The sequence below is a fragment of the Callospermophilus lateralis genome, chromosome 12 (assembly GCF_048772815.1).
Source record: "Callospermophilus lateralis isolate mCalLat2 chromosome 12, mCalLat2.hap1, whole genome shotgun sequence".
In the NCBI taxonomy this organism is placed as follows: domain Eukaryota; kingdom Metazoa; phylum Chordata; class Mammalia; order Rodentia; family Sciuridae; genus Callospermophilus; species Callospermophilus lateralis.
Genome location: NC_135316.1, coordinates 1,726,385 through 1,748,424, shown reverse-complemented (window position 1 = coordinate 1,748,424; position 22,040 = coordinate 1,726,385). Strand labels below are relative to the sequence as shown.

Genomic DNA, 22,040 nt, shown 5'->3' with positions numbered 1-22,040 from the left:
CAAAAGGAAGACTTTAAGCAGTGGCAGAAAATTATTCAATGTGTGTGGTGAAGAGTTTTGAAGGCCCTGGAAGATGAAGGGAGTCCATGAGGGTACAGCAGGGTCCACATCAAGGACATGGTTAGTTGGGGGTGAAGTGGACATGGTGGTGAGTGTCAGGCTGTGTCGAGAGACCCAGCTGGTGGACAAGAAGGACAATCAGTGAACATAGTTTTCCTGTGTGGGCATATATTATTAAGTATAAGTAATCTCTTCATTTTTAACAACAATAGAAAAAAAAGGCAGCACTGAGCTCGGGTGAGAAGGATGGGCATGTCTGCTAGGTTCTACTATGGGGTGTTTAGTGATTTTTCCTTAAATCTGTTGTACAAACCTGAGATATAGATACTGTAAAGGTCACATACGGGAAGAACTTTAGTTTCCAACTTCTTTATTTTATTTTTTAAAATTTTTTTTAGTTGTAGATGGACACAATACCTTTATTTATTTATTTTTATGTGGTGCAGAGGATCAAATCCAGAGCCTCACACGAGCTAGGTGAGCACTCTACCACTGAGCCCCAGCCCCAGCCCTCCAACTTCCTTACTTTAAAAAAAAAAAGCAGCAGCCAGGTGGTGCACACCTATCAACCTGTCATCCCAGAGGCTTGGGAGGCTAAGGCAGGAGGATCACAAGTTCAAAGCCAGCCTCAGCAATTTAGCAAGGTGCCAAGCAACTCCATGAACCCTGCCTCTAAATAAAATACAAAAACTGGGTTCAGTGACTGAGTACCCCTGAGTTCAATCCCCAATACCAAAACAAACAAACAAAAAAACCCAAACCAAACAAAAACAAACAAACAAAAAACCCAGGAAAACAACTCATTGCACTTTATTCAGGGAGCTAATTGAGGGGAAGGTTTTTGACAGAAAAGAAAAGGGAGGGGAATCGGAAGAAGGCAAGAGAGGCTAGGACCTTGTCGCTAAGGTGCCCCTGGCATCTTTCCAGGGATCAAACCTAAAGGGTGATTTCTGAGTGTTTGTGACAGGGAGCTGGGAATAGCCTTCATTCTTCTCTGTGCATGTTCCTGATCTTTCTTCTGGGAAGTCCTTCCCTGACTCTGACTTCAATCCTGATGTTGTGCCCACCATCTCTGTTCACAGGCAGATCAGTGCCACCTGGCGGCTCCCTCTTCCTCCTGGGCCCACAGCCTAACGCCTGTCCTTCAGTCCTCCAGCCCAGCTCCCAACTGCCTGCAGCCTGTAACCAGGCACCCTTTGCTTCCGACAGGCACCCCTGAGCCGAGCTCCGCACAGGTTCCTGGATCTCCTCTCTGGAGCCCTGGGCAGAGCGTGCCCCTGCCCAGGCCAGTGACCTTCGCTTGTCTGAGCGTTGGTTAATCTTTTCCCAAGCCAGTGGCGGTGGGGCTCCTCCCTCTGCAGGATATAAGTCTGGCCCAAGGCTGCTCCATTCTCTGCCCAGACTGAGCTGCCCTGAGGGCCCTGCCACCCTCACCATGGCCAAGGGCTTCTACATCTCCAAGTCCCTAGGCATCCTGGGCATCCTTCTGGGCGTGGCAGCTCTGTGTACCATCGTCGCTCTGTCTGTGGTGTACGCTTAGGAGAAGAATCGGAATGCTGAGAGCTTCACCGAAGCCCCTGAAATCCCTGTGGTCTCCACTACTGTCTCAGCCACCACTGTGGACCAGAACCTTCTATGAAACCAGTACCGCCTGCCCAAGTCTCTGATACCTGACTCCTACCAGATGAAGCTTAGGCCTTACTTCACTCCCAATAAAGATGGCCTGTACATCTTTGAGGGCTCCAGCACCGTCCTCTTCACCTGCAAGGAAGCCACCAACGTCATCATCATCCACAGCAAAAAGCTCAACTACACAAGGAAACAGGAGCACATGGTGGTCTTGCGGGTGACTTCCAGCCCCCTGCCATCGACAGGACTGAGCTGGTGGAGCGTACAGAGTACCTGGTGGTACACCTCAAGGGCTACCTGGAGGTGGGCCACAAGTATGAGATGGACACCGAGTTTCAGGGGGAGCTGGCCGATGACCTGGCAGGCTTCTACTGCAGCGAATACATGGATGGCAACGTGAAAAAGTAAGTTCCCTGGGTTGGGCTGCCCCTGGGGGCAGACCTGGGTCCCAAGGCCCACCAGAGGGTTTACATTCAAGGCCTTAGAAACTTCTGGAGCCCTGGGATGGCCCAACATTTATCTCCAGCTGTGTGGATCATATACACACCATGTGACAGAGTGGGAGGGCTAGCCTACCCCAATTCAGGGAGCCAGGGATGAGGGACAGAGGGGTCCCTTGGACAGACAGGAAAACCAAGGCTCAGAGGAGAGAAGCTTGCTGCAGTCCCCCAGCTAATACAGGGGTGGAACCTTCTGGGACTTAGACTGAGTCCTGGAACCTTGATCTCTCATCCTGTTGGCCTGCCAGGGCCCCTGGGCACCTGGGGGAGGGCAAGGGCAGGAGCCAGGCTGGAACAGCTGCCATGCACCCCTTCCCTGGTATGTCCTAGAGCACCCTAAAAACCCCAACATTGCGCCCCAGCATACCCTCTAACACCCTGGTTTGGGCAGAGTGGTGGCCACGACACAGATGCAGGCAGCAGATGCCCGGAAATCTTTCCCATGCTTTGATGAACCTGCCATGAAGGCCCAGTTTAGCATCACGCTCATCCACCCCAAGGACTATGTGGCTCTGTCTAACATGCTTCCCAAAGGTGAGCAGATTGGTCCCGGGAGCAGGCAACATGGAGCTGGCGTGCAGGGCAGAGGGTGCACCGTCCCACACTCATACGACCCCTGCATAGGTCCCAGTGCCGCATTGGATAGAGAGCCTGACTGGTCTGTCACTGAGTTCGAAACGACACCCAAGATGTCCACATACCTGTTGGCCTACATTGTCAGTGAATTCACAAAAGTGGAGACGCAGTCGCCCAATAATGTCCTGGTAAGAAGCTGTACCCATGTGTTCTGGGCCCATAGTGACCCAGGCTGGAGGAATATTTCCGTATCCTCACCCCTCTGCCGGCTTCTAAATGGTTAGGCCACTGTTTGAGTCCCAGCTCTGAGTGATCCCAGGCAAGTGTCTTAAGTTCTTTGAACCTTGTCTCTGCATTGGAAAAATGGGAACAATAATTCCTCATCATGAAGAAAGTTCCCGACCACAGGTGCCAGACAGATGATGGCTATGGCTCTCATTATCCCCAAAGGTTCCTCCCTAGGACCTAGGGCCCTCAAAGCACCCTAATTGTCCCCCTGCTGACCAGGTCTCTCAGTTTAACCTAGGCTTGGCATCTGGAGACCCCCCAGCCCACTGGGTTCTGTTACTCTGCCCTCTGCATCAAGATCCAAGAGGGCACTTAGCCTCCCGCCTTCCACCCTCCCGTTCTGCAGATCCGGATCTGGGCTCGACCCAGTGCTATCGATGAAGGCCATGGTGATTATGCCCTGAACGTGACAGGCCCCATCCTAAACTTCTTTGCTGGGCATTATGACACACCCTACCCACTTCAAAAATCTGGTGAGTCAGGGGCCTTGAAGCGGGAGACAGTGGGCACAGCTCCACACCGAGGCCACCCCACCAACCGCCTCTCCTCTGCAGATCAGATAGGCCTGCCTGACTTCAACGCTGGGGCCATGGAGAACTGGGGGCTGGTGACCTACCGGGAAAACGCCCTGCTGTTTGATCCTGTGTCCTCCTCCAGCACCAACAAGGAGCGGGTGGTCACTGTGATTGCTCACGAGCTGGCCCACCAGGTAGCCAGCCCCTGCACAGAGAGGGCAGAGAAGGGATCAGGGGCTCTGGGAGCAGATGGCACAGTTCCAACTCTGCCCTGAGTAGCTGAGAGGGGAAGGGGGTAGCACCTGGCGCAGTGGCAGGAGGGGCTCACCGTGCTGGCAGTAGAGTGCCTGGCCTGTGCCTGGTAGATGCCTGGGGCTTGGTAAAGTGCTGTTAGGGAGCAACACAGATGAATCCCCTTTCCTTCCCCACTCAGTGGTTTGGGAACCTGGTGACTGTGGAATGGTGGAATGACCTATGGCTGAACGAGGGCTTTGCCTCCTACTTGGAGTACCTGGGTGCCGACTATGCAGAGCCCACCTGGAATCTGGTGAGCCAGCCACCCTGGGGACTGGGGGGGAGGTAGAGGGATGCCTGGGTCACCCCCTCCCAGGCCAGTCTCCTGATGGCCGTCGGCCATCTGCAGAAAGACCTCATAATACTGAATGACGTGCACTGTGTGATGGCTGTGGATGCCCTGGCCTCATCCCACCCGCTGTCCACCCCTGCCGAGGAGATCAACACACCATCCCAGATCAGTGAGCTGTTTGATGCCATTTCCTACAGCAAGGTGCTGCCCCAGCCCCCCTCTGGACCCTGAGACATGATGGGGTGTGGGGAGAGAGACAGGGATTCACCCTCGACAGGGCCTTTTCACACCTGGGGTCCTGGGGTTACCTGTCCCACACCCTTGGGGCACAGGGTCCTGGTAGCCAACAGCCTTCTGATTCCCCCTGTCACCCCTACCCCAGGGTGCCTCGGTCCTCAGGATGCTCTCCAGCTTCCTGACAGAGGACCTATTCAAGAAAGGCCTGGCGGTGAGTATGGCACCCCTTGGCCAGCCCCTGGAGTGGGATTCCATCAGCCCCAGTGCCCCAGCCAACCAGAGGGGAGCCTGGGGGCACTGGTCCAGTCCTCACGGTGGCCTGTCTCCACAGTCCTACCTTCATACCTTTGAGTACCAGAACACTGTCTACCAGGACCTGTGGCATCACCTGCAGGAGGTGGGTACCTGCCAGCCCTCCCAAACCTTTCTTTTTGCCCAAAATCCCTGGGGATGGCACATGCCTGAGAGAATGTGTCCAGATCCCCTGCTTTCCAGCCCAGGCAGGACACTGGGAGCCTCAGTTACTCACCATGAAATGGGTGGTGTGTGATGTCACTGGTCATGACCCCTCCCCTGCAGTCTGCCTCAGGCTCCAGCTGTGGAGCTCCAGGGGGGGAGACTCGAGTTCCCCCATCCTTAATGATTGATGAGGACTTGGGCCCTCAGAGTTCACAAGTTTGAACCTTCCTCCCCGTGGAACTTTGGAGCCAGCCATTCAACTAACGAAGCGTTGCCATTCTAATTGGGGGGAGACCACACACACTGTGCCCCATGGGCCCCTCCCAGTGCATCTTGCATACATCAGCACCCTCAGCACAACTCTGATGCTGTGCTCCTACCCATCTTGCATTCCAAACCTGAGCAGCCCCTATCTGTGGGGCAGACTCTGACCACCACACCCTCTGGCCTTCCCAGAAGCCACTGCTTCCTGTCCTGCTGCTCCTTGTGCTGTAGTCCTTCTCCATTGTCCCATCATTTCCTCTCTGTTACCACTGCCCCCACCCCTTCTCTTCAGCTGTCACCCACTGTAGCCTCCTCAACCCCAGGACAAGGCCTGTCCCCACACCGACATCCCCTCCAGAACCCCAGACCCCGGGCTTCCTCCAGCTCTCCCCTCATGGTTGCGCTGTCCTTCTAGTCCCCGTGGTCAATCTCACCACAGTGGGAAGACCCAGGATCTGGTCCCAGAGTCACAGCTTGGCTCTCTCCTGGCAAGTCTATGACCTAACAGAAATGGGCCCCAGTGTGGTCCCCCTCCCTCATCCCCTGACTCTGTTGACAAGATGGTGCCACTGTTAGTTGTAGGTCCTCCCTCCCCTCCCTATGCCTTCCTCCCCTCCAGAGCACATCTCCATGCCTGGCCCTGTCCAGCCCCCTCCCTCTGGCTCCCTTTCTCCCTGGGTCCCTTTCTGCAGGCTCTGGGCATCTTTTCCCTTCTCAGCCTTCCCCTTTCTGAAAAGCTCTTCTGCCCTGCTCCTAGGTGCTTCTGATTATCAACACAGATTACCACTTTATGTTGTGGTTGTAAGAGCAATGCATGAACAGGGAAAGAGGTTTTTTAGAAAGACCCAAGAAGACAACACCCCAGCGGCCCCTAACCTCCTCCCATTCCTTCTGGTCTGTGTGCACATCCTTCACTCCCACCCCACCGTCGTCCTGTCCTTCACACCGGCCTGGGAGCTGGTTTTCCTCCATCTCCATCTCCTCTTCCCTCTCAGCCTCTCCATGTTGTTCAGAAGAAGCCGTGGGCACCCTTCCCTGACACACACACATGCTTTAGTGTGGGCCCACAGTGGGGGCCGTGTAGGTGTCTGTGCTGATGTGAAAGGAACCAGAGTTAGGAAGGTTCTCCAGCTTGCCCAGCACTGGGCCAGCTATGGAGAGGCAGAACCAAATGGGACTTTAGCTCCTGCCCCCCACACAGGTGACACCATGGGGTAGAGGCTGGAATCTGCAGGGGCTACCCTGGGTAGATGGGGACTGAAAAATGGCAGTCCACTGATGGCCATGCTCTTGCCTTCTGCCCACAGGCAGTGGACAATCAGTCAGAAATTGAACTCCCTGACCATGTGAGCAACATCATGGACTGCTGGATCCTGCAGATGGGCTTTCCAGTCATCACCGTGGACACCAGCAAAGGGGAAATCTCCCAGGAGCACTTCCTCCTTGACCCTGAGTCCAATGTCACCCACCCCTCCCAGTTCAAGTGAGCCCCCAGGCCCAGGCCCAGTGAAGTGAGGTGGGCGGGGCAGAGGGAGGTTGCTGCAAAGGCCTCCTGACCACTGTAGGACCTGGCCTACTGTGCTCCCAGCCCTGTGGCTGGACACAGGCTCGCTCTCTAGGGACAAGAGGATGGAAGCACTTTGTACCAGAGTTGCGCAGAAGCTGGAAGCCTGGCAGGACCACTGTTTGCTAGCAATATCGAGAGCTGTCGCCTCTTGCCTCTGACCTCTGACTCTCTTGCTGCAGCTACCTGTGGATTGTGCTCATCACATCTATCAGAAATGGCATAGAGCAGAAAACATACTGGCTACAGAGTGTCCAGAAAGGTAATCCAGCCCTGCCCCAGTGGGAGGAGCCCCACCCCATACTTCTAGCTCCTGGCTCACGTTCCAGGGATTGGAGTGCGACTAAAGTGGTTTCCATCGTTACTTCAACAAATGGAGCTGACTTCTTTGGTTATAATGTCTACTTCACTGCTGTCCAGCTGTGTGACCTTGATTAAGTTTCCATCCCTTACTGGTCTCCATTACCTTGTCTATAAAGTGGAGCCAAGAATAGTACCTAGGGGCTGGGGATGTGGCTCAAGCGGTAGCGCACACGCCTGGCATGCGCGCAGCCCGGGTTCGATCCTCAGCACCACATACAAACAAAGATATTGTGTCCGCTGAAAACTAAAAAATAAATATTAAAATTATCTCTCTAAAAAAAAAAAAAAGAATAGTACCTATTCATGTGAAGATTAAATGAGAATTCACAGCTGGCAATGTAGCTCAACAGAGTACTTTGCCCCGTACTGCAAAGAGAGAGAGAGAGAGAGAGAGAGAGAGAGAGAGAGAGAGAGAGAGAATTCACATAAAATGCATAAACAACGCCTGGTACATGGAATGAGCAGCACTACTTGGCCAAGCACTAAGGAAGTGAAGGTCAAGGCATGTCATTTTTGGCCTAAGCCAACTATAGGTAAAGGGAGGGCAGATGCAGTTAAAGACATCCTGGCACTGTGCTCAGGGATTTGCAGAGATAAGGTCAGGAATATGGGGAAAGAGAGATTCAGTTTCCTGTGGAGGTTGGGGAAGGCTTCCTGGAAGAGGTGAGCTGTGTTGTAGAGGAAGAAGAGGGTCAGGTAGGCCCAGGAATCAGACTCTGCCAGCTCTGCTCTCTCCCTACAGCCCAGCACGAGTATTTTAGAACGTCATCAGACAATGAATGGGTCCTGCTGAACCTCAACGTGACCGACTATTACCTGGTGAATTACGACGAAAGCAACTGGAAGAAGATTCAGACTCAATTGCAGACAAATCTGTCGGTGGGTATCTCCCCCGCCCCCGCCCCAGGATGGACCACCAGACCTGCCCCACCCCCTGCAGCTGGCAGTGCACACTGAGGGGGTACACTATCTTCCCTCCAGGCCATCCCTGTCATCAATCGGGCGCAGGTGATCCATGACTCCTTCAATTTGGCCAGGTGAGTGTCCTCATGGCCTCTGCTGGGCTGAGGCCCCGTGACTGACTATAGGATGGGAGCCCTGCTCCCTCCATGGCCCTGAACGCATGCCAGGCACTGTGCAGAGGGCTCCCTGCACACCCTCCCTCTGTCCCCACATGCCCATTTCACAGATGAAGGATCTGATACTTAGAGTCGCACCACCTGGCTGCAGGTCACATGGTAGCCCAGGGTGGCCAGACTCAGGCCTGTGCAGTGCTCTGCTCATATCCTACTCCAAGACACCCAGCTTTTCCTGGGCACTGACTGTGTGCCAGACCACTATGCTAGGTGCTAAAGTAAACCTGAGGTGGGTGGGACAGCGGGGATACCGCCCAGATAAACAAGTACTTATTTAGCTTATACTCTGTTTGCAGCGGGTTGCTAATTCTTTGACCTGAGCCACCCATTGACATGGACATTTGTGGATCAATGTGCACCAATGAGGGCCTAGAGGAGAGCAGAACAGAAAGCACTGACTTTTGGTCCTTTTGTTTTTTTTTTTTTGTACTGGGAATTGAACCCAGGGGTGCTTTACCACTGAACTTTATCCCCAGCCCTTTTTATTTCTAATTTTGAGGACAGGATCTTGCTAAGTTGGTTAAGACCTTCCTAAATTGCTGAGGCTGGCCTGGAAATTATGATCCTCCTGCCTCAGTCTCCCCTGTTGCTGGGATTACAAGCATGCACCACCATGCCTGGTGCTTTTTGTCTCACTTCTGTCTCTTATGAGCTGTGTGGCCTTGAGCAAGTCATTTTATTTCTGTGAGGCTCAGTTTCTTCATCTGTAAAATGGGGATGATAAGGGAATGTGAAAGGCACTGGGTCAGTGTGAGGGTCTGGTTTATACTCCCGCATCACTCCTTCCCTCATGGTAAGTACTTGAGCTGACTTAGCTGGGACCCTGGGAGGGGGCAGGGAGGGGGCAGGGGTCCAGGGTCCAGGTGCATCTTGAGAGCTTGGGCTATGGTTCTCCAGGTGTGCTGGGCTGGGTAGGGGTGCTTACTTGGTCCCTTCTCTTGGTCCGCAGTGCTGGAAGGATCCCTGTCACTCTAGCACTGGACAACACTCTTTTCCTGATTCAAGAGACAGAGTACATGCCCTGGGAGGCTGCCCTAAGCAGCCTGAACTACTTGAAGCTCATGTTTGACCGCTTCGAGGTCTACGGTCCCATGAAGGTACAGAGTCGAAGGGTGGGGTGGGTGGGGCACAGGAAAGACAGACTGCTAGCAAAGCTTGCTTTTGGAAGGCACAGAATTAGCCATTGTGCTGGGAGACTGAAGACCCGTGCAGCCCTTTCTCAGCCCCAGTTAGCCCCTCTGTAAGGTGAGCAACCCTGCTTGCCCAGCCAGCAGGGCACACTGGTTTTAACAGGCTTTGATATATTTTAATTCAGAACACAGGGGCCTACTTTAGGGTTGATTCTCCCACCTAGGACATGAAAAAAGAAACTGGAGCTTGTTCAGGATGAAGCTACAGCATTGCAGCATTGTTTATTTAAAAAAAGAAAAAATGAACAGCTGGACACATTGGTCCACATCTGTAATCCCAGTTACTTGCGACTCTGTCTCAAAATAAAAATAAAATAAAAAGGGCTGGTAGCTCAGTTGGGCATTGGTTCAGATAAACTAGAATATCCATTTGAAGGAGTATTACATAGTCACAAGATCATACTTGAAGAGTTTTTAATTAAATATTTTTAAAATAATCTCTTAACATCCTGTTTTGGTAAATGAAGTTTTAACTCTTGCCTGCCTTCCCTGGGATTCTTTTGTCCTTCTAACATAGTTGCGTTACAATCCTTGGTGAAATCAATATTTGGCATTTGGTTGATTAAAATTATTTAAATATTCTCTACCTAGCCACCTAGAGTACTATATTTGTATTTTTCTTCTTTTTTCTGTATACCTTCACAGACCTGTCAGGTCGTTTGTGGGTGTTGTTTTTTCCTGGCCCGGTCACCCCCCCTGCTCAGAGGACCCCTCTCCAGTGTGGCACCTTCTGCTTTCTGAACCCCATGGATTCTTTCCTGGATTTTCTCTTTCCTAGGGGAGCACATTTTCTAGAAGTTTTGAGAAAGGGTCATGAGAACAGGTTTTCTGGGTTAGTTTGTCTGAAACATCTTTTTTCCAGCTTAGAGTTCAGCCAGGTTTAGAAATTTTTAGATTGGAAGTTACTCCTCAGAATGTTTAAGGTCTTGCCCTGTTGACATCAGGTTCCCCTCATTGCTGCTGAAGAGCCCAGAACCTTTCCCAATTCTAGGTCTTGGAATGTGGCCAGTTTTCCATCGTCTGGAAGCTTCTGGGCTCCCCCTTCTCTGTCCTGGTGCTCCTTGGTTTGGGTCTTTTCTCATTCTCCTTTTTTTCCAACATGGACTCTTGGGTCCTGCGGTGAACATTCCTGCATCACTTCTCTAAAATCTCTTCCCTTGTTTTCCAGTTGTCTCTTTCTGCGTCCCGTCAATACCTCTTACTTCTCTTACGTTGGCCTCTAGCTTTCTGATCTCTTCTCTGTTCCGGCTTGTTGACTTGAACCCTCTGGGAGGGTTCCCCTAGATTTTGCACATCCCTTCACCTAGAGAAAGTTTCCATTTCTTCTTTCATGTTCCAGAATTTCTGAGTGCTCTTTCTGGTTCCAGTGTCCTATGTGATGTGATGCCTTCTGTTCACTCTTAGAGGATATTTATTGTCGTCTTTTTGAAGTTTTCTTTTTCTTCCCTTATTTCCGCTGAGTTTTCTGTTTGTTTTGGTCTCCTTTCAAGTTGGAGGCTGAACTTCCCTTTGGATTTCAGAGTGAGGCAATAAAAACTGATTGGAAGCCATGCTTGCTTTGGCAGCACAAATATTAAAATTGGAACAATATGAAGAAGGTTCATGGGGCCCCTGCACAAGGTTGTGAAATCATTAAGTGTTCCTTTTCTAGTTTTGGTATTGGGAATTAAACCCAGGGGTGCTTTACCACTGAGCTACATCATCATTTTTCTTTTGAGATAGGGCTTCTGATGGGGTTTCTGAGGGTCTTTCTAAGTTGCTGAAACTGCCCTTGAACTTGTGATCCTCCTGCCTCAACCTCCCAAATCTCTGGGATTAGAGGCATGTGCCACCGTGCCCAGCAAGCAAGCATGCCATGTTTTTAAAAATTGAAAAGAGATTGGAAGCTCCATGGAGAAGTGGGGTTTGTGTTCTGGGCAGGTTCTTATTGCAGGGTGACCTGGTGGAATTGGGGACCCTCAAAAATTAAGGACTGGGGGTTTAACCTAGAGAGAAGCATGTGCTTAGTGTGCAAGACCCTGGTTCAATTCCCAGCACCAAAAACAAACAAACATATATATATATATATATATATATATATATATATATATATATATATATATATATGTGTGTGTGTGTGTGTGTGTGTGTGTGTGTGTGTGTGTATGTATGTGTATATGTATATATATATATATATATATATATATATATATACCTGGTCTCTCAACACTAGTTTGTGCAGAGAATGTAATTGGGATAGAAATGCCCACCCTCTGGGATCTGAGTGGGGAAGGGAACTCAGATACCACCATTTAGTATGGAAACTTCCACCTCTGACCCTCTTTGCCATCCCTCCCACTGTGTCTCGTGACCCCACATCTGGAGCTCCTCTGGCCCAGTGTCTTTCATAAGGAGAGTGGAGAGATGTCACCTGCTACAAGGGAAGTGGGCCTCGAAGTTGACTCACCCCTTCTGCAAGGTTTAGTTCTGTCTCCATGTTGGTCGTCCCTGTGTTGTCCCTAACATGCAGCTCCCAGGCCTCCTCAGAACAGTCCCTTCGATTCTGAGCCTTGTCACAGCAAGTTCCCCTACTGCAGCCACCCAACTGCAAACTCTCCCTCTCTGTCATGCCTGGTTCATCTCCCTCTGAGCTTCTCAGCTGCCTCAACTCTGCAGATGTCGTGCCCACCACTGTGTCTCCTGTCCTCTTTGAGGGTTGGTTCCTTTTACCTTTGGGTGTGGGTTCAGCTTGGCACAGACCTCCATCGGCCATGTTGGACCAGAGTCTGCGAAGGATTTTAATGACATGGTGTAGGGCTGACATTACAAGGTTAGGTAAAAAGAGCAGCATGCAGAATGATAGACGCACTAAGTCAAAATGAAAAATAATGTAGAAATAAGAAGGAATAAAGGACCAATTTGGAAATCATAGTTTGGTGGGTTTCTGGGTGTGTTTTATTTTCTGCAAATGCTTTCCTTTCTTTTCTAAATTCCCCACAACAAGCACGTATCTGAGGGGAAAACCCAGACCTTTATTTTAAGAAACGGCATTGCTTAAACTCGCCAGGCATAGGGGCGCACACCGTAATCCCAGCATCTGGGAGGCTGAGCAGGGGGATTGGGAGTTCAAAGCAGGCTCAGCAACTTAGCAAGGACCTAAGCAACTCAGCGAGGCTCTGTCTCTAAATAAATATTAAAAAGTAGTTTAAAGTGTCCCTGAGTTCCATCCCCAGTACCAAAGAAAGAAAGAAAGGTGGTGGGGAGAGGGAAGGAAAGAAGGCAGGAAGGGAGGGAGGGTGGGAGGAAGGGAGGGAACTCTGTTGCTTATCCAGTTCTAACCCTCTTTGTCTAAGACTGTGAGAAGACTGTCAGTGGAGTGGTCTAAATCTAGCCATGTGCCCGCCCACTGGGGGCTGTCCAGCTGTGGGCAAAACCCTGACCCCTCTGCTTACCAGCCTCTCCTCTACCTCCTGCCCACCCGACTGAAGTCCTGGGGGCCCTGACTGGTCAGCGCCACTCTTCAGAGCTCTTCCTGTGTTCTTTTTCTCAGAACTACCTGAAGAAGCAAGTGTACCCCCTCTTCACCTACTACCGAAACCTCACCAACTTCTGGACCCAGCGACCACCAACCCTGATGGAACAGTGAGTGTGACTCTCATGGGTTTGGAAGTCAGGACTGACCTGGGGAGTCAAAAGCCATGCCTGGCGGGGTTCTCCCCTGGACCTCTGAACACCTGGCCCAGGCGAGGCCACCATGCCAAGAGAGACACCTGCCCAGGAGCAGGGATCCTTGTGGCCTTTGAGCCCATCTGGCTTCATTATACAAAGGCTTGAACTAAACCTTCTGAGGTCACCCCACCAGCTTGGAGTCACCAGCTTCCAGGTGTTGAAACTGGCACTGGAGCCTGTGCCTACCCCTGTGGTTCCCTGGGCAGCTCTGAGAATCAAGGAAGCTCAGAGCCAAGGTGAAAAAAACAGGGAGAGCCCCAGAAAGTCCGGTGGGCCGGGAGGTATGTCAGGAGTAACTTGCCAGCAGTCTGGGCCAGATGTGCTAATCATGTTACCCTGGGACAGATACAATGAGGTTAATGCCATCTCCACTGCCTGCGCCAATGGGATCGAGGAATGTGAGACAATGGTCACCAACCTTTTCAAGGAATGGATGACAAACCCCACCATCAACCCGTGAGTGTCTTGCCCGCATCTCTTCGGCCAGTTCTTATCTGTCTCTCAAGTGGGTTGGGAGCCCACAGCCCTGTCCTGAGCTGCCCCTCACAACCCCCTCCCTGCTGCTGCTCTGCATCTGACACCCCCACTCCACAACAGGATCCACCCCAATCTTCGGTCCACCGTCTACTGCAACGCCATCTCCCAGGGTGGTGAGGAGGAGTGGGAGTTCGCCTGGCATCAGTTCAGAAACGCCACCCTAGTAAATGAGGCTGACAAACTCCGAGCAGCTCTGGCCTGCACTAATGAGGTGTGGCTCCTGAACAGGTGAGCTGGGAAGAGCGGGGCTGCTCTCCACCTGGAAAACCTTCCAGGTCTCTGCTGTCCTCACAGGGCCCTCACACTGGCCTCACGAACCTGTGCAGTATTTCCCCCATTTTACAGATGAGGACACTGAGGCTCAGAGAAGCAAAGCAACTGACCCAGAGACCACAAGCTTTAATGAATGACAGAGCCAAGATTCAAACCCTGGTCTGGGGCCATGTCCTGTGCTTTTAATAGCTGTGGCCTTTTAGCCCTTACATGACAACACATCTTCCTCTCTGTCAAGGGCCCTGGCCTGGCTGATCCTGTCCTGGACATCCAGCCAGGCACCCCTTCAAGCCCTCGCATGAGGGCTCCTCACTCCCTCTGTGTGCCTCATCTGTCATAACCTGGACCCCCATCAAGAAGAGCCACCGTCGTGTCACCCTACCTTGTGCCAGGGCTCAGGACTCTAATACTCCTTCCTTCATTTATTTATTTAAAAAAAAAAATATTTGGAAGCTGGTACAGTGGTGCATGCCTGTAATCCCAGTGACTTGGGAGGCTGAGGCAGGAGGATTCCAAGTTTGAGACCAACCTGGGCATCTTAGTGAGACCCAGTCTCAAAGTAAAAAATAAAAAGGGCTGGAATGGGGGCTCAGTGTTAAAGCGCTCCTGAGTTCAGTCACCAGTACCTCCATCAGGCATACATTTGGCATAGCCAGTGACCCTGTGACCCTGTTTAGGTGACTCAAGTTTCCCATCTACAGAGAGTGGTAGGATCAAGGGGTCCATTAGTCTTTGACACCACAAGGGGATGTTGAGAGGACACAGGAGAAGGTGATGGGTGTGAGAGCAGGGTGCTTTGCAGTTGGGGTTCTCTCTGCGTCATCTGACTGCAGCCCTTGGAGTGGTCACTATCCTGGAATCCTGCCCTTCCAGATACCTCAGCTACACCCTGAACCCTGACTACATACGGAAGCAGGACACTGTCTCCACTATCACCAGCATCACCAATAATGTCATAGGGCAAACTCTGGTATGGGATTTTGTCAGGAGCAACCGGAAGAAGCTCTTTGAGGAGTGAGTCTGTGGTGAGGGTGTCAGGGCAGCAAGTACAAAGGCTGGGATGCCTGGGTGTTCTGTGTGTGTGGGATGCCCCAGGAAGAAGGGGCACTGGGCAGGAGCCGTTCACCATGAACCCAGCTTGGGGCCTGGGGTGGGAGGCAGGCATGGAAAGACAGTGAGGTATGGTTTGTCCGTTTTCCCACTTGGAAAGAAAATGTGACTGCTAGAAGTCTCTAGAAAGAGGAGAGTCAGGGACACTGCAGACAAACCTGTGTTCAAGTCCCAACTCCCCAACATCCCTGTGGTACCTCCTTGGGCATATCATTTCATTTTAGCCATGCTCAAAGATTCCCAGGGCAGTCTTGAGGCTTCAGTCTTGGCTGCCAGGCAATGTGCCCTTCTCCTGGGCCCTGCTCACTGCACCCTTCTCTCCACCCTGCAGTTATGGTGGTGGCTCCTTCTCCTTCTCCAACCTCATCCAGGCGATGACCCGGCGATTCTCCACCGAGTATGAGCTGCAGCAGGTAAGAAGCTGTCCCCCAGCCTGGACTCAGCCGAGGCACTTCTCAGCCTAAGGTGGCAGCCACCACTCAGCCTCAGTGTCTATCACAGGGAGCCCGGGCTGAGCGGCCAGACTTTGTAAATACTGGCAATTCTGTCAGGAAAAAAAAAAAGCATATTGGAATTTTAAAAATATATTTAATGGGGGCTGGGGTTGTAGCTCAGAGGTAGAGCGCTTGCCTACCATGCGTGAGGCACTGGGTTCGATCCTCAGCACCACATAAAAATAAAGGTATTGTCCACCTATAACTAAAAAATAAATACTAAAAAATATATATTCAAATGTATGAATTGCCAAGATCATTGTAATGTCATGTGTAGCAAATATATATTATTATTTTTTTTTTTAACTGAGTGATTGAGACAAGGTCTCATAATGTAATCCAGACTGGCCTGAAACTCATGGGTTCAAGTGATCTTCCTGCTTCAGGAAGATCACTTGATCTTCCTGAAGCAGGAAGATATAAGATACATACATCCAGCTACCTTTTTTTCCAAAAAGTGAGATATAATTCATGTACCATAAAACTCACCACTTTAAGAACTTTTTTAGTATATTTGCAAGATTTATATAGCCATTGCTACTAATTTCAGAACATTTTAATCATTCCCTCCCCCAAGAAACCCTGTTCTCATTAACACTGGCTCCCCTCCATCCCACCCTGCCCAGCTCCTGACAACCACTAATCTACTTTATGTGTCTATGAAGGATTTGTCTTTTCTGGACATTTTGTAAAATGAAATCATAATGATGACCATTTCCGTGGCTTCTGTCACTTGGATAGTGGGTGGTTTCCACTTTTGAGGTTATCATGAATAGTACTGCTGTAAACATTCATGGGAATTTTTTTTCAAACTTTATTTTTTTATTTTTTTTAGAGAAAGAGAGAGAGAGAATTTTAATATTTATTTTTTAGTTCTGGGCGGACACAACATCTTTGTTTGTATGTGGTGCTGAGGATCAAACCCAGGCTGCACGCATGCCAGGTGAGCGCGCTACCACTTGAGCCACATCCCCAGCCCCTCATGGGAATTTTTTTGTGCAAACACATGTGTTTTCACTTCTCTTGCGTATACACCTAGCAGTGGGGTTGCTGCTCAGGCAAGTGCTCTATGCTTAGCTTTATAGAAACTGCCAAAATGTTTTTCAAAGCGACTGAAACATTCCCAGGAGCAATGCATGAGGGTTAAATTTCTCTCCATCCTTAGTATCATTATGCCTTTGAGTTGCATTTCCCTAGTGACTAACAACATGATGTAGAGCACCTTTTTGTGTGGTTATTGACCATTTGTGTATCTTTGCAGCAGTTTCTATTCAAATCCTTTGCCCATTTTAAAATTGGGTTATAGCTGGGCATGGTGGCACACACCTGTAATCCCAGTGGCTTGGGAGTCTGAGGCAGGAGGATTTCAAGTTCAAAGTCAGCCTCAGCAACTGCAAGGTGCTAAGCAACTCAGTGAGACCCTGTCTCTAAATAAAATACAAAATAGGCCTGGGGATGTGGCTCAGTGGGCAAGTTCCCCTGAGTTCAATCCCTGGTAACACCCCCCCCCCGAAAAAACAAACAAACAAACAAACAAAAACAAACGAAAATGGGATACTTAGCGCAGGCCTGTGATCCCTGACTCCAGAGGCTGAGGCAGGAGGATCAGAAATTCAAGGCCAGTCTCAGCAACTTAGTGAGAACCTGTCTCAAAATAAACTAAAAAGGGATGGGGTTGTAGCTCATTGGTAGAGAGTCCCTGGGTTCAATTGGGGGCCCCCTGACAAAATTTTTGTGTATGTGTGTGTGTTTGTCTTTTTATTGTTGAGTTATAAGAGCTCTTTATATATCTTGAATACTAAATTCTTTTACCTGACACATGATTTGCAGAGATTTTCTCCCATTCTGAGGATTGTCTTTTCCCTCTCTTGATAGTGTCTTTTGAAACACACGTTTTTAATTTTCAGGAAATTCGATTAATCAATTTTTTTTTTTGGTTTGGTTGTGCTCTAGGTGTCTTATCTGAGAAACAATTGCCTAACCCAAGGTCACAAACTTTTATACCTATGGAATTTAAAAAGAGTTTTATTGCTTTTACTCTTATATGCAGCCATTTGATCATTTTGACTTTTTTTTTTTTTTGCATGGTGAGAGGTGGGGTCCAACTTCATTTATTTGCATGTATGTGGCTAAGCCCTTGTCTCAGCACCATTTGTTAAAAGACTCTTCCCCACTGAATACTTTTGGCAAACTTGTTGAAATCATTTGACTATAAATGTAAGGATTTACAGCTAGAGTCTCAATTCCTTTTCATTGACCTACCTTCCTTCCTTCCTTCCTTCCTTCCTTCCTTCCTTCCTTCCTTCCTTCCTTCCTTCCTTCCTTCTCTCTCTCTCTCTCTCTCTCTCTCTCTCTCTCTCTCTCTCTCTCTCTCTCTCTCTCTCTCTCTTTCTTCTAGGGATTGAACCCAGGGGTGCATCCCCAGCCCTTTTTTTGGATTTCCTTTTGAGACAGGGTCTCAATGAGTTGCTAAGTGCCTGGCTAAATTGCTGAGACTTCCTGTCTCAGCCTTCTGAGCAGCTGAGATTACAGACATACATCACGGGCTGGCTTTGATATGTATTTCTATCCGATGACAGCACCATATTGTCTTGATCGTCGTGGGTCTGTAGTCAGACCTACAAAGAAATTGATGTGAGTGAAATTGAAATCGGTGTGAGTCCTCCAACTTCGTTCATTTTCAAAATTGTTTTGGTTATTCTGGGATCCTTGCTTGCATTTCCTTCTGAATTTTAAGATTGGCTTGTCAATTTCTGTAAAAAAAAAAAAGCAGTTGGGATTTTAATAGGGATTGTATTGAATTTCTTTATCAATTTGGGGATTATTGACTTTTTAATTTTTTACTTTTTTAATTTTAATTTTTGTCTAACACATGCTAGGTAAGCATTCTACCACTGAACTACTTCCCCAGCCCCTTATAGACATCTTAATAATATTAAATCTTCCAACCCATGAACACAGATTTTACTCTTTGGTCCTAATTTCCTTTTATTTAGGTGTTCTTTAATTACCTTCAACAGTTTTTTGTAGTTTTAAGCAAAGTTTTAAGTCTTGTGCTGCTTCTGTCAAATTTATTCCTAAATATTTTAGGTTTTTATGCTATTTTAAATGGAATTTTTAAATTTCATTTTCAGACTTCATTGCCAGTGTGTAGGAGTACAGTTGATTTTTATACATTGTTCTTGTATTTTACAACTTAGATAAATTGATTAGTAGCTCACTCTTTTTGGGGGGCCGGGTGCTGGGGATTGAACCTACGGCTTCCATCATGCTAGGCAAGAGCGTTACCACTGAGCTACATCTCAACCCTTCTAGTTCTTTTATGCATTCCTTAAAGATTCTGTGTATACAAAATCATGTTATATGTTATCTGTGAACAGAGAGAGTTTTACTTGTTCCTTTTCAGATAACTTTTATTCCATTTTCTTACCTAATTGACCTGGCTAGAGTCTCTAGTACTGATACCTCTTTAATGTGTAATAGTATGTCTGTCTGTTTGTTTTTGGAGGGTACTGGGGATTGAATCCAGGGCTTCACCCTACTACAGAGTGATAGCCTCACCCCCACCCTTTTTTAAAGCTACATATTTATTGAGGCAACTGGAACACTTATGGTTTAGAAATTTCCACATGTTTGAATTGACTGTTGCTTCCATGTGGCGTTTTTTAATTTGTCCCTTTCTCCCTTCTTGATTGGATTGAGATTATACAGGAGGATCAACTCAATGAAATATTGCAAAGAGAAAGCCAGATCCCTTCCCGAGCCAAGCTTTGCTTGAGGTTGTCATTTTGCAACCTCTGGATAGATTAGAACTTTGCCCCAGGAGAAGTGAAGGACTGGCCCTCCCTATCTAGGGATCAGGGTGTAGTCTCCAGTCCAGGCTACCTCCAGGTGGTAGTGAGAAGCCTGAGGACTGGGAGACCCTCTCCTGTCCTCCAGGCTGTTTTAGAGACATCGCTTGGAACCTGGCATAGTGGCACTTCCCTGTAATCCCAGCTACTCAGGAGGCTGAGGCTGGAGGATCGCAAGTTCAAGGACAGCCTCAACAACTTAGTGAGACCCTGCCTCAAAAAATAAAAAATACAAAGGGTTGGGGATGTAGCTCAGTGGTAGAGCACCTCTAGGTTGAATCCCCAGTCCTCCCCAACCCCTTAAAAAAAGATCCAGTTTGGAACTGACCATCTTTGTTTTCCTGGCAGCTGGAGAGGTTCAAGATGGAGAACATGGACACTGGCTTTGACTCAGGCACCCGGGCTCTGGAGCAAGCCCTTGAGAAGACGAAAGCCAATATCAAGTGGGTGAAGGAAAACAAGGACACAGTGCTCAAGTGGTTCACAGAAAGAAGCCCAAAATTGTTCTTGTCCTTAAGCCACCTGGCCCCTAGTGAGGTGCCCATGACTCTCTGTCCCACCAGTCTGTGGCAGGGCCTCCATTTTCAGAGCCCAAGACACCAGTGTCCTCCCCTCAATGATGAAGTCTCTGGCCTGTGGGGCCTCTAGTTTCTAATGGCCAGGCTGTCCAAGCACCTCCCAGCCCCTGCCCCTTGTGCCAATCCCACCCCAGGCCCGGCATGGCACCTGTCACCCAGGGCCCTGGGGATGATCTCAGGGAAGACCAGCTCTAGGGCCAGATGAGCAGAAGCCCTTGATGGACAAAGGACAGTCTTGAGGGAGCTGCCCTGAACATTCTCTCACCTTCCCCACAAGACCCCAAAACTGAGGAATCAACAGGGCACCAGATCTATATATTTTTTTCTAAGCGAAAATGTAAATAAAGGATTTCTAGATGAGCTTCCAGACATTACCAAGCAGGAGCACAAGTGGGTTAGCTGGGAGGCAGGACACTTGGATGCACAGGATGCACTGTGGGGCTGGAACCCCAAAGAGCAAAGGAGGGGAAAGATGCCCAGCCTGTCAGCCCTCCCTGCACCTGTACAACGGCGTCTGCCTGCAGGTGTATTTCTTCCCAATTCTGCTGGCAGGATTGCGGTGCTGAGTGCTAGGAAATTCGTCAGAGGTGGAGGTTGGACAACTGTGGACACAGTGGCTCCCACAGGTGGTGTGAGCTGGGGCTGCTGTGGTGCCACGCACAGAGCAGGTCCTGGCACAGTGGAAGGTGTGCTTTTCTAGAAGCACCCACCCTACATGAAGCGAGGGAGCAGGAAGTCAACTGCACCCTTTCCCTGCACTTCCACAACACCAGGGGCCCTGGGATAGTTGGGGAAAGGGTCAATGCATTGAAAGCAGAAAACCTAGGGTCCCAAGCCTGCAACCACCACTCACTGGCCAAGGGCATGTCCTACCACCTCTCCAGACTCCATGGGGGGTGGAATATCAATTTGTCAACAGGCTGTTTTGTAGAGTGGAACACAGAAGAGGGTTGGGAGTAGAGGTAGGCAAGCCACCAAGGGAGCTATACCTCACCTGGAGTCAGGGCTGCAATCTGCAGGTCACCTCTGGCAGCTGGTGGTCCATGCTGAGAAGGTCTGAGGCTCCACCATGCACACTGGCCCTGTGGAGCATCTCTTGTCAAAGGGAGCCAGGTTATAGGGAGCTCACACGGGCCTCAGCTCCACTGGGCCCGTGAACATCAAGGATGGTAAGAGGGGAAGAAGGAAGTAACAAGACAGCTGCGGGCCTTCCTTGGGGGTCACCTCCACTGACACCCACAAGCTCCCCAGCTGGAATCTTGAAGGTCTGGCCTCAGATGGTGGCCCAGGCACTCTTTTGGAGCAAGGGATCTAAACTCCTGAGCCTCAGTTTCCTCCTCCACACAATGAAGACAATAAAGGAGCCTGTTGTGGATTTAGGGAGCACTTGGCATGACACATGACAAGGAGTGTGACATCCTTGGCTGGAGGCCCCAGCAGCTGTCCTCTCACCCTCTCTTCCTGGGAGTGAGAAGCAGGCCGCTGAGACCAGAAAGGCCCTGCCTCTCCACTGCCATTTGCACATCAAAGGGTAGGGCGGGCCAAGGGACAGAGGCCAGCCTGGGTGATGGGGGACTGTCCAGGAGGCTCCCTGGGCTGCTCCAGATTAACTCCTTTGACCCCTCAGCTCTGGGCCAGCCCTTTCTGTCGCCAGTACCCAGCAGTCATGGCTGGCACTTGACCTTCTAAGGACCAACTGGGGAGAGGGCCAGCCTCCCCATCTTGGGTCTCTAGGGGGCTCTGTGCTCAGGGACATTGCAGGGGAGGGTTTGCCTGTAGAGAGACAAGTAATCCTATTACTCTCTGTGCCTGGCTCTGACTGAGCTGTTCTCGCATGTTTATCTGTCACTAAGTGAAAACTCTTTATCTCAGCTTTGTATTTTTATTTATTTATTTATTGGTACCAGGGGTTGAACCCAGGGGCGCTTTAACCCTGAGCCACATCCCAAGCCCTTTTTCAGAGACAGAGTCTCACTGAGTTGCTTAGGGCCTTGCTAAGTTGCTGAGGCTGGCTTCAAACTCTCCATCCTCCTGCCTCAGCATCCTGAGCTGCTGGGATTACAGGCGCATCACTGAGGCTGGCCAGCTTATTTCATTATTTATTTTTGGTGTTCTGGGATGG

At 49.8% G+C, this 22,040-nt stretch overlaps 1 pseudogene; it reads left to right on the top strand.

Annotated features, from left to right (window-relative positions):
• Window positions 1–1,492: 1,492 nt before the first annotated feature.
• LOC143387419 (aminopeptidase N-like) lies at window positions 1,493–21,599 on the top strand (annotated as a pseudogene).
• Window positions 21,600–22,040: the final 441 nt, after the last annotated feature.